At 43.1% G+C, this 12,588-nt stretch overlaps 1 protein-coding gene and 1 long non-coding RNA gene across 2 annotated transcripts in view; one reads left to right on the forward strand and one right to left on the reverse strand.

Annotated features, from left to right (window-relative positions):
* LOC139259999 (uncharacterized) overlaps positions 1-2,133 on the reverse strand; it is a 90,161-nt gene extending 88,028 nt beyond the window's left edge. The window contains exon 1 of the long non-coding RNA XR_011592700.1: positions 1,479-2,133. This is a non-coding gene — a long non-coding RNA (uncharacterized lncRNA). The remainder of the gene's footprint in view (positions 1-1,478) is intronic.
* Positions 1-12,588, forward strand: part of LOC139259998 (microtubule-associated protein 2-like) — a 607,920-nt gene that overhangs the window by 238,154 nt on the left and 357,178 nt on the right. The window lies entirely within an intron of this gene.

Genomic DNA, 12,588 nt, shown 5'->3' on the forward strand with positions numbered 1-12,588 from the left:
CGAATTTAATGCTGGAGGGCGCTTCACTCTGGCACCAAAAATCTTTTCTCCCCCCCTTCCTCCAACCCTATTTGTTTTTGCTCCTGTATGATATCCATTGTTCTTTCATTCTTGAGATGCACACATAGAACATTACGGAAATGCAAGTTGTTATAAATTTACCATGTATTTGATATTGAGATATTTAGAGAATATAAAATCGTCGAAAATTATTCGGTAAAATTGGGCTTACTGTGCAGCTTGTTCTAAACACAATTTGGAAAATAAAAGATGGTCTTTATTCACAGGATATTATGTTGTCAAGTTTGCCTGGAGATTACGGGTTGAGACAGTTAATCATTTATTATTCATCTAACCTTGCCAGTAACTCTGCTTAATAGTTCCTACAGAAAAAAAAAATGTTTTAAATGGAAAAAACTTTACATTTTGAAATGGGTTACTTAAATAAAACATTTTGGATGCATAATTTTAAACGTTTTCTGCTTTACTTTTCTTTTGACTCCAAAGTTTGAACCCGCCTGTCAAACACAGATTCGTCAGCTGTATTTCCTTAGATAAAATTTGATATATGTAAATATTCATGCTGCATGTGGGGTGGGTGGGTGGTGGAAGAGGAGGGAGAATGGCGCGAAAGAGAATAGAGTAGGCAGGTCTATTTCTCCCAACATGTCCGCCATTCAAGGTTATCACTACCCGACTGAGATCAAAATCTTGAGAATCGGGCACATTGATGAAAGAAATCTGAAGGAATATAATTAATTCTATATACTCACATACTGCATTAATAATAGATTTAGTATAATATGACAGTGAACAAAACAAAACAAAACAAATCAAGTTTGTATGCAGCCATTGAGTTATGAGAATATAAAGTATGAAATAGGGCAGTGCCAAAATATCTCTGACCTTGGAATGTCTAAGCTGACTGCAAAATTGCTATTCAGAGCCTAGGGGAGAGAATCTAGGCTGATGACCAGTGTTTGAAGAACGATGTCTCTGAGGGGACTTTTTAGAGATATATAACGGAACAGAGGGTCCAAATTTGGCCAGGAGTTGCTCTGTTTTTTTTGGAGCAACTTGATTTTTCTGGAGTATCTTAAAAATCCCCATTCTACACATTTAATTTGCACCAGTGTAAGTGGGTTAGTTAGGATTTTATTTAGTTTAGTTTTTTTTTCAAAAGGGGGTGTTACCAGACACCTACGCCTGTTTTGGCCATTTAAGCCAGTTTGGACAGCTAATAGTTGCTCCAAACTAACTTAGGCCAGCTTATGTGGCCACTTGTGGCCGCAGAGAAAACCCTTGTGGAGAGTTAAGAAATCAGCGCAGGTAGCCAGAGATAGCGGGGGTGGGGGTGGTGAAGGGAAGCACAGATGATCTTGCAATGCACTAAACACTTTCACAACAACATTAAAGAAGCATAAAAACCATCAATAATAAATTTTTTAAAAATAAATTAAAAATAAAACAAGTCCTACCTTCCTAACTCGGCCCCCCCGAGGGACTTGACTTCTCTCCGAGGGACTTGACTTCTCTCCGAGGGACTTAGCTTCTCTCCGAGGGACTTGATTTATCTCCGAGGGACTTGATCTCTCCCCGAGGGACTTGACTTCTCTATGAGGGACTTGACTTCTCTCCGAGGGACTTGACTTCTCTCCGAGGGACTTGACTTCTCTCCGAGGGACTTGACTTCTCTCCGAGGGACTTAGTTTCTCTCCGAGGGACTTGACTTCTCCCCGAGAGACTTGACTTCTCTATGAGGGACTTGACTTCTCTCCGAGGGACTTGACTTCTCTCCGAGGGACTTGACTTTTCTCCGAGGGACTGGACTTTTCTCCGAGGGACTGGACTTTTCTCCAAGGGACTGGACTTCTCTCCGAGGGACTGGACTTCTCTCCGAGGGATTGGACTTCTCTCCGGGGAAAACTTTATCAGTGTTGGGTCATAACGATTTGACGTGCCCACACAAAATGCAACGTTCTTTCCACACTGCTGCCTGCTGGCCCATGTTTTATCGGGAGGTGCTGTTGAAGATTATCAGGTTGTCCCTTCGTCCAGGGATAGGGGCGGCGAACATCGGGTCGTCCCTTTGGCCAGGGATAGGGGCGGCGAGCATCGGGTCTGACTCACAGCCTGCAGGATGTGCTGGGAGGGTGAGGAGCTACTGCACATGCGTGTAGACTCCACTGCGCATGCGCACAGCTGCCGGCACTGTTTTCGGCGCAGGGCTGCAGCTCCGCCCCCCCCCACTCCACGAGAAACGTCGCGCCAGGACCCGGGACACACAGCAGAGTGGCCAGAATCGTTAATAAGTTTTTTGGTGCCGTTTTGAGCGCACAAAGTCGGCGCATCTCGGGAGAGTGCACCGGAAACAGGGGTTGGGGAAATTTGGGCCCAGAGAAACTAAACCCGAAGTAATACTTTCGGTTATGTCAGGGCAGCAGGACAAGGTTTAAGTTTGCAAAGGGAAAGTTTAGGACAGATGTCATACAGTATTCATTTACACAGAAGGTTACCAGTTAGAGTGGGTTGCCAGGAATCGTGGTTGTAGTTGAGGTCAGAACATTGAACTTATTTAAGAAACAGCTAGATTCTGTAATGTGAAAGCGGTTGGAATGGTATTCTGGAAGGATGCTATCAAACTGGCCAAAGGTTCATATGAAAAGGCTGTAACTTGTCATCTTGTTGATTTAAAAAAAAACAATGTATAATGCAGGTACTGTATTAGTAGGATAAACCTTTCCACCTGCATAATTCCTCAATTCTGTAGTATTTTCTGTTTCTTAATGGTTATGGTGCAGCAGGTTGATCCTGTTTACATAAAATCATAGACTAAAAATTTTACATTGACTACTTTGATTTCATATGTGTGACTAATTCTTTGTACTAAATAATGCAGTGGTAAAGTTGTAATTGCATTTAGTCAGTAGGACGAGACCTTAAACCAAGGTCCAGTTTATCCTATCAATTGGGCAGAAAAAATTGGCTGTTCAAAGCAGAACGGGGATTCCTTCCAGTGTCCTGGCCAACATTTATTCTTCATCCAACATCATTAAAACATTTGTGCCATTGTTGTTTGTGGGACCATGCTGTATGCATATCAGCTGCTGCATTCTCCTATACTTTAAAAGTAATTAATTGACTGTGAAGTGCTTTGGGATGTACAACAGTGCTATATAAATGCAAGTTCTTTCTTTAGGATGGGGACTTTATGAAATGTTTTAATAGCTAAAAATTTATTGCCAAGACTAGCTGCTTGTGTTTTCATGGTGTCGTCAAATCACAGAAAATAGTTACTAACCTAATTGAAAGGTTGTGTCTATAGTAGCTAATCAGAAATTTCCAGAATTAAAGTCAATATTCTGAGATTTGTCGATCAAATCTTCTGAGAACAAAATGCTAGGGGCCGAAATTTCCCACCACCAGAATCGAGGAGCACCTACTGTTTTCGATGTGTTCTGGCCGCCCCATGCATTGGAGCGGCCTATCTGGCGAAATTCAGCACTTCGGTGATTTTTTTCGAGCAGGACGGAAGTGTCATCATGATGGGGGCGGAAGTGGGGATGGGGCGGAGTGGCCGTCAATCGAGGGGCAGAAGTGGGGGCGGGGCAGAGTAGCCGAGGCTGTCAGTCATCAGCGCCGCACTGATCACGTCATCGCGCTGGCGTGTCACAACGTCTCTCCCCTTAAGTTAAAGAGGAGAACGGCTGTGAACTCTGCAGCCACTTTAGTGACAAGCACTGGGCCACCAGGGAGGGTTTCAGCCGGGCCAGTGGCCTGGCATCCAAGAGGGGGTTCCAGGTTTTTTGTTGGTGGCCCGGCCGAACCCGTGGGTCATAATTGTCGGCCCGACCTGGCAGTCGGCCGACAAAAAAAAATAACATGGCGGCCATGGCAGTGCGCCCTCCCCTTTAAAGGCAGCCGGGCCGCCATGGCACAGAGAGTGTACTGACAGCAAAAGCTGTTGGGCACCAGTCGGCGACGGCGCCGTTCCCGCGAGGCAATATCAGGAAAGGGGCAATTTCGCGAGGGGGTCCTCGCCAGTCGGTAAGGGGTCAGTGCGTGCATGCTGCGGCAGGAAAACGGGCGGAATGGTACCAGGCACCACTCCAAAACTCACGAAGGGCAGTTAACAAAATGGCGGCCTCTCCACGGAGAATTGGCGGCCATTCCGTGCCGCATCATGCCCGTCGCTTTCAGGTACCCAGAGGTCTTATCGGAAGGGACCATTTTGGCCCCCTAGTGTCCAACCATCAGTTACATACAGAGGCTAAACTCCAGGACATAGTCGACATATTTACTGAGGCATACAAAAGCATGGGCCTTACGCTAAACATCCGTAAGACAAAGGTCCTCCACCAGCCTGTCCTCACCGCACAGCACTGTCCCCCAGTCATCAAAATCCACGGCGCGGGCCTAGACAACGTGGATCATTTCCCATACCTCGGGAGTCTCTTAGCAACAAGAGCAGGCATTGATGACGAGATTCAGCACTGCCTCCAGTGCAGCCGTCGGCCACCTGAGGAAAAGAGTGTTCGAAGACCAGGCCCTCCAAGCTCATTGGTCTATAGGGCTGTAGTAACACCCGCCCTCCTGTATGGCTCAGAGATATGGACTATGTACAGCAGACACCTTAAGTCGCTGGAGAAATACCACCAACAATGTCTTCGCAAGATCCTACAAATTCCCTGGGAGGACAGACACAACAACATTAGCATCCTCGACCAGGCCAACATCCCAGCATTGAAGCACTGACCACACTCGATCAGCTCCGCTGGGCAGGCCACAGACTCCCAAAGCAAGCGCTCTACTCGGAATTCCTTCACGGCAAATGAGCCAAAGGTGGGCAGAGGAAACGTTACAAGGACACCCTCAGAGCCTCCCTGATAAAGTGGGAGTTCTCGGCCAAAGACCGCCCTAAGTGGAGGAAGTGTATCCAGGAGGGCGCTGAGCACCTCGAGTCTCATCGCTGAGAGCATGCAGAAATCAAGCGCAGGCAGTGGAATGGGCGTGCGGCAAATCTGTCCCACCCTCCCTTACCCTCAACGACTATCTGTCCCACCTGCAACAGGGACTGTGTTTCTCGTATTGGACTGTTCAGCCACCTAAGGACTCATTTTAAGAGTAGAAGCAAGTCTTCCTCGATTCCGATGATGAAATTAGTGACTTCAAGTAAGTACCCTGAATATCAGCGTAAACCGAAGATTTGTTTAAGAAATAATTTTGCAGGCAAGTTTACTCATTGGCAGTAAGCACGTCCTGTTTTTGACACATGTTTTGCAACAATTGAACTGGCTACAACTATGATAGGACCGTTAATAATCTACCGAATATGACTTTTACTTTGATGTACAGGTTGAACCTCTCTTATCCGGCACCCTCAGGACCTGACCTGTGCCAGATAAAGGATTTTGCCGGATGAGGGGAGGTCATGCTAAATTAGATGGTACAGATACTGAGCAAGAGGATATCGGGGCTGACCAGCTTGGGGCTGGGAGTGCGGCAGAAAGATCGTGGTGGGGGGTGGGGGGCGGTGGATCGCGGGGTCAGGCCAGTGATTGCAGGAGTTGGCAGCGAGGAAGGACTTCAATTTGTTCGTGTCGGAGTTCTGCTTATGCACTACCCAGCGGCCGGGAATGGTGCCAGACGAGGGAGGTTCAACCTGTAATATAGGCCTTTGAAGCTGGCTTTCAGATATCCAATGTGTTTCTTTCAGGAAAAGAATGGTGGGCATAAAGAGACAGTGACAGAAAGGCAAGTCAAATGTTTAAAATTTAAGTACAGACAATAGGATGAGGATAGGCAGGAGGATTAAAACTAAAGTTTTAAGGACAATGAGCACAGGTAAAATTTGTTTAACCTGCAAAATTGTACCATAGTTGTTAATTAATAGAATACTGTCATTCTTGTTTAAGCAACTTTATTATTGTAGTAATATTTTTTACATCGCAGTACATGAGCTGGAAATAAAAGAAAGTCCCTGAACCTGTTGTATTCCTTTAGCTTATATTCCTTTAACAATTGGCATAGAAAAAGCATACAGTGTAAATTCACCAGGATGGGGAACTATAGTTGAGTGATTTTGTGTTACTGGGACTGTTTTCACTGAAGCAGCAAGGCTATGAGGAGATATAGTAGAAGGGATTTGATAGAGTGAAAAAGGAAAAACTATTTGGAGAGTCAGCGATGAGCAGTCATCAGGTTATCAGATTGCGTTGATGGGGCAGATTGTAAAAGGAACAGGTTTGATCTTATAAAATGGCCTTTTCTCAGTCTTTGCTGTTTCAATGATCTTGCAATAAACTGTGGAGTCTGAAGAGTCCACAACCCCAATACAAAGTAATTGTTGGGTTAACACAAATGAAACCACTACAACTGGGAGGAGAAACCTCAAAGTACATTCTTTTTGCCTTGATTTTAATAATTATAGATCTATTAATGTTGATCACATAATCCCTGTACAATGAGAAAAATTATAAGCAAATACACCGAAAATAAGCTACGATTGTAAAAAAAAAATTTGTATGTTGAAAAGGTCAGGACAAAACCTAATTTTTTGTTCAACTGTGATATTGAGGAATCATCCATAATTGGTGAAAATCATCCAAGTTTGGTGAAACCTAAGTTCCGCCCAAGTACCGCCCAAAGGATCGTTAAGATCCGCATGGTACATCAGTCATTGAAGGTTGGCATGCAGGTACAGCAGGCGGTTAAGAAAGCAAATGGCATGTTGGCCTTCATAGCGAGGGGATTTGAGTACAGAGGCAGGGAGGTGTTACTACAGTTATACAGGGTCTTGATGAGGCCACACCTGGAGTATTGTGTACAGTTTTGGTCTCCTAACTTGAGGAAGGACATTCTTGCTATTGAGGGAGTGCAGCGAAGGTTCACCAGACTGATTCCCGGGATGGCGGGACTGACATATCAAGAAAGACTAGATCAACTGGGCTTGTATTCACTGGAGTTCAGAAGAATGAGAGGGGATCTCATAGAAATGTTTAAAATGCTGACGGGTTTAGACAGGTTAGATGCAGGAAGAATGTTCCCAATGTTGGGGAAGTCCAGAACCAGGGGTCACAGTCGAAGGAGAAGGGTAAGCCATTTAGGACTGAGATGAGGAGAAACCTCTTCACCCAGAGAGTGGTGAACCTGTAGAATTCTCTACCACAGAAAGTTGTTGAGGCCAATTCACTAAATATATTCAAAAAGGAGTTAGATGTAGTCCTTACTACTCGGGGGTCAAGGAGTATGGCGAGAAAGCAGGAATGGGGTACTAAAGTTGCATGTTCAGCCGTGAACTCATTGAATGGCGGTGCAGGCTCGAAGGGCCGAGTGGCCTACTCCTGCACTTATTTTCTAATGTTTCTATGTTTCTATCCTGACAGTACTTTGGGTGGAAGTTTCATGAAAAAATGTGGGAAAAAATGCCCGGCAGCAAAAATGGGCCTTGCACGCCAATTCCAGGTGGCAGTGGGCGGTAGATCCCAATCTGGGCAGCAAATGCAATCCTCAGCAAAGTACTGCCCAGGATAGAGTTGGGCCCAGGGAGGGGGGAACGGTGAAATTAAAAAATTATCAAAACAATAAAAAAAAATTACAGAAATTCTTCAGAGGACCCCATCGACCTAAATCCCTGCAAAAGAAATAAAGAAAACAAGTGCACGAACCTTTTTTTACAGGTCTTCATACTTACCGTTCAGGTAAGACCTGCCTCCACGCGGTGGTCTCTTCTGCTGCTGGAGCGGAGGATTGCCCGGACCAAGTGGGTGGGAGGACTTTTGTGGGCTTTGAACACCAGCGCACGCCAGCAGACACCAGCGGACGGTCCCCAGCGGTCTTCTCTCCCCACCGGTATGAGGACCTGACCAAACTCGCTCGGAGGGGAGAGCGCCCCAAAAAACATCAAGACCGCCGAGAAAACTCGGAGGCAGCCAGTGGTAAGTTGACCAAACTCGGGTCGTTACATTGCTAAAGCCTCAAACCAGTCTTGATGCTTCCGTACCGATTTATTGTAGAGCACATGTTTAATGCCTTCATTTAGTTACCACTGAAGAATTCTGTGAGCTGATTTGTAAACACAAAGTTGCCTAAAAACCCTGAGCAACTTACTTATTTTTGGATTTATGTTCACTTCGATGCACAAACTTCCATAAAGCACACAAACTGAAATAATTGGCCGGCAGAGTTTTATTCAGAGTTTCCAGATATGACCTAATTTAGTTCAAGCTGCCAGCATTAATTATGAAAGAAGGGACTGTAGCAGTGTCTAGCTACATGTACACTGGTACCTTGCCCCGAAGAGAACTCTAAGCTGAATAAACTGTATAAACACAACAGACACTGGCACTTATGAATTGTTTGTTCTATGGCATTCTGTAACCAGAATGTTTTAATTACAAATCCCAGAAACCATCACATTAAATTTAAAAAATGCATAGGGGGAAAAAAAATCACACTTAAAAAAAACGAATATTTGTGCCATCCTATTGTAACTGTTCTCCAAATACGTGTGGGCTTGCGATTCTGCTATTTGGTCAGGAAGAATCCTGGAATAGTCAGAATAAAATAGTTTGGAGTGCTTTGAGTGAGATTGCCAGCTCAGATAGCTTTCCTGCTTTGTCCCTGATCCCAATCGACACCCCATTCAATCCCTCCACCCTCATTCATTCTCTCTCTTTCTCTCTCTTTCCCACCACTTCTCGCTCTCTCCTTTACACATTCTCCTCATCACCTCTTTCCCCATTCCCCCTTCCCTGCCTGGGTCCAGTTACCTCCACAATATTTGCGGTGAAAAACATTTCTAGCTGCTCCACATACACTCCGAAAGTCTCTCGGTCACGATGGAACTCACCCAAGTGCCCTTTTATTCCCATAGGCGCCGCCAACTGGACTCTTCAGTTCAGCCAAGTGTGCTTGTAATTTACCTTGGATTTTTAGCTATACTGCAAAACAAAGAACCTCTCAAAGTCGCTCTGTTGGTTGGCTGGATCATTCACCAACAAAAATTTCAGCTGGGGTATCTAGAAATCCTTTCCTGTGTCACCATTGTGATATATTCTTTACAACATCACAAACACACTACAGGATGGCTCTACAGAAACTTGTCACGTGATGCTTTTATTGTATTTACATGCAGTTGCATTACCACACTAGTCCATTCTTCCTCAAGTGTTTGTGATGTTCTAGTGCTTTCCTGTGCACATTTTTTTCATTTCTAGTATTAAATATTAAAGCAAGATTTGTTTTGAAAATGAAATGATGGTATGAAGCATTTTTGTTGGGATCTCTGGTTAAATATTTTTTTAAATGTTATAAATCATATAAAAATAACATTCATTCATTATTATGTTGTAGACAGAATAATTAAATGGATTTTTATTTAGACCAGATAACAGTTGAAGGATCAACTCTGCATTCCTAATCTTATTGATGCACTGATGCTATTTATTGATTAAAACTGCAGTAGTTCATTAAACTTTGTAATCCAATTTTATAATCACAAAATATTACAGCAAGATGTGTCATTTGAATGCTGGTTTAAAAAAGTATATACTTTTTTTTAGAAATACTATGTCAATTTTTGACTACTATGCCAAATGGTGCAATTTAATTTATTTTTCACAGGGTTATGAATAGGTATGTGATAGACATTTGTTTTCGGGCTGAATTTCAAAGCACTGCAGATTCATCAAAAATGTCCAGTCAGAAGGGAGATTGATGTGACAAAGTAAATAATTCAGAAGCCAGTGGGCTGAAGTGGTGTGTCAAAAGGCAGTGAAACCTTACTTGATTCCTTAAAAAAAAAAGTCTACCTGTTGTTTTTAAATAGTTCAGTTATCATATAATCTTACAAGCATGAAATAATTTCTACAGAACAGAGTTGCTTATATTCAGTACAGGTTAATAAACTAAAAACAATATCCACAAATCATTTTTAAAAATGTCTGTGCTGTGATGCAATGTTTAGATTTTTAATCACTAAAAACCCATGTCGATGAAAAAGTCTCAAAACCCATCCGACTGCTAATATTCTGGACAATGCATCATGGGATGCTGAAACATAAGAAATATGAGCAGGAATAGGCCACCTGGTCCTTCGAGCCTGCTCTGCCATTTAATAAGATCATGGCTGATCTGATCGTGGACTCAGCTCCCTTCCCTGCCCGCTCCCCATAATCCTTTATTCCCTTATCGCTCAAAAATATGTCTATCTCCACTTTAAATATATTCAATAACCCAGCCTCCATAGCTCTCTGGGGCAGAGAACTCCATAGATTTACAACCCTCTGAGAGAAGAAACTCCTCCTCATCTCAGTTTTAAATGGGCGGCCCCTTATTCTGAGACTATGTCCCCTAGTTTTAGTTTCCCCTATGAGTGGAAATATCCTCGCTGCATCCACCTTGTCGAGCCCCATCATTATCTTATATGTTTCGATAAGACCACCTCTCATTCTTCTGAACTCCAATGAGTATAGGCCCAACCTACTCAAGTTATCTTCATAAGGCAACTCCATCATCTCCGGAATCAACCTAGTGAACCTTCTCTGAACAGCCTCCAATGCAAGTATATCCCTCCTTAAATATGGAGATGAAAACTGTACCCAATACTCCAGGTGTGGCCTCACCAATACCCTGTACAGTTGTAGCAGGACTTCTCTGCTTTTATACTCTATCCCGCTTGCAATAAAGGCCAACATTCCATTTGCCTTCCTGATTACTTGCTGTACCTGCATACTAACTTTTTGTGTTTCATGCACAAGGACCCTAGGTCCCTCTGTACTGCAGCACTTTGCAATTTTTCTCCATTTAAATTATAATTTGCTTTTCTATTTTTCCTGCCAAAGTGGATAATCTCACATTTTCCCATATTATACTCCAACTGCCAAATTTTTGCCCATTCACTTAGCCTATCTATTCCTTTGCAATTTGCTGTCCCACCCATTTTTGTTTCATCAGCAAACATAGCAACATTACACTCGATCCCTTCATCCAAGACATTAATATAGATTGTAAATAGTTGAGGCCCCAGCACCGATCCCTGTGGCACCCCACTAGTTACTGTTTGCCAACTGGAAAATAACCCATTTATCCCAACACTCTGTTTTCTGTTAGTTAGCCAATCCTCTATCCATGCTAATATATTACCCCCAACCCCGTGAACTTTTATCTTGTTCAGTAACCTTTTATGTGGCACCTTATCGAATGCCTTCTGGAAATCCAAATACACCACATCCACTGGTTCGCCCTTATGCATCCTGCTCATTACATCCTCAAGAACTACAACAAATTTTTCAAACACGATTTCCCTTTCATAAAACCATGCTGACTCTGCTTAATTGAATTATGCTTTTCCAAATGTCCTGTTAATGCTTCCTTAATAATGGACTCCAGCATTTTCCCAACGACAGATGTTAAGCTAACTGGTCTATAGTTTCCTGCTTTTTGTCTGCCTCCTTTTTTAAATAGGAGCATTACATTTGCAGTTTTCCAATCCGCTGGGACCGCTAGGACCGCCCCAGAATCCAGGGAATTTTGGTAGATCACAACCAATGCATCCACTATCTCTGCAGCCACTTCTTTTAAAATCCTAGGATGCAAGCCATCAGATCCAGGGCATTTGTCCGCCTTTAGTCCCATTATTTTACTGAGTACTACTTCTTAGTGATAGTGATTGTATTAAGTTCCTCCCTCCCTATAGCCCCTTGATTATCCACTATAGAGATGTTTTTAGTGTCTTCTACCATGAAGATTGACACAAAATATTTGTTCAACGTCTCTGCCATTTCCCTGTTCTCCATTATTCATTTCCCAGTCTCATCCTCTAGGGGACCAACATTTACATTAGCCACTCTTTTCTTTTTTATTTGCCTGTAGAAACTCTCACTATCTGTTTTTACATTTTGTGCAAGTTTACTTTCACAATCTATCTTCCCCCTCTTTATTATTTCTGTAGTTGTTCTTTGCTGGCTTTTAAAAGTTTCCCAATCCTCTGGCCTCCCACTCGTCTTGGCCACATTGTATGCCCTTGTTATCAATTTGATAGAATCCCTTATTTCCTTAGTTAGCCACAGATGGTTATCCCTTCTCTTACAGTCTTTCCTACTCATTGAGATATATTTTTGTTGCGAGTTATGAAATATCTCCTTAAATGTCTGCCATTGGTCACCACCCGTTCCCCCCATACTGTAATCTGTTTTCCCAGTCCACTTTAACTAACTCTGCCCTCATATCTTTGTAGTCTCCTTTATTTAAGCTTAGGAAACTGGTATGAGATACAACTTTCTCACCCTCCAACTGATTTTGAAATTTAACCATGTTATGGTCACTCATTCCCAAAGGAACATGACAAATTTGGCTGTTGCTTTAATTTACTTAGCCATACAGTGAATGAACCCTTCACGAAAGCAGAGTTCTGGGCATGTGGCCTCCTCTGAATATGCAACAAAATGTCGGTCTGTGGAATGCAGAATCTTTAAACACCCACGTATATCTTTTTAAATAAACATTTTTGTGCTAAACCATTAACTTGAGCTTTCCACCTGTTTAACACCCAAGACGAGTGGAAAGTTGGGAGAGATGGGATTTGTG

This window comes from Pristiophorus japonicus, chromosome 3 (assembly GCF_044704955.1).
Source record: "Pristiophorus japonicus isolate sPriJap1 chromosome 3, sPriJap1.hap1, whole genome shotgun sequence".
NCBI lineage: Eukaryota > Metazoa > Chordata > Chondrichthyes > Pristiophoridae > Pristiophorus > Pristiophorus japonicus.